The sequence below is a fragment of the Priapulus caudatus genome, unplaced genomic scaffold (genome assembly GCF_000485595.1).
Source record: "Priapulus caudatus unplaced genomic scaffold, Priapulus_caudatus-5.0.1 Scaffold381, whole genome shotgun sequence".
Taxonomy (NCBI): domain Eukaryota; kingdom Metazoa; phylum Priapulida; class Priapulimorpha; order Priapulimorphida; family Priapulidae; genus Priapulus; species Priapulus caudatus.
In genome coordinates, this window is record NW_014577442.1 from 262,127 (window position 1) to 262,692 (window position 566).

Here is a 566-nt window from a genome sequence, read left to right on the forward strand (position 1 = left end):
CACCGCCACACACCATCACCACACACCATCGCCACACACCATCACCACACACCATCACCACACACCATCACCACACACCATCACCACACACCATCACCACACACCACCGCCACACACCATCACCACACACCATCACCACACACCATCACCACACACCATCACCACACACCATCACCACACACCATCACCACACACCACCGCCACAAAAACAACAACAACAACAACAACAACAACGACGACGACGACAACGACAACGACAACAACAACAACAACAACAACAACAACAACAACAACAACAACAACAACAACAACAACAATGCGCGCGTTTTTATTCACATTAGATTAATTGGATTCATTATTGGTGCGTATGCTACCATGCGTGGGCATGCATGCGCTCTACGAATACCGTATACGTTAGGTGCCAATTACACAAAAATACTCCGAGGAAACAGTATCGCGACTGTTGCTGTAGTATATTACCGGCAGTGGGCATTTCTCGAGTACTCGCGTTACCGTTGAAACATAGATATACAGTGACCATATTATAATACAGAATGTACTCGTAA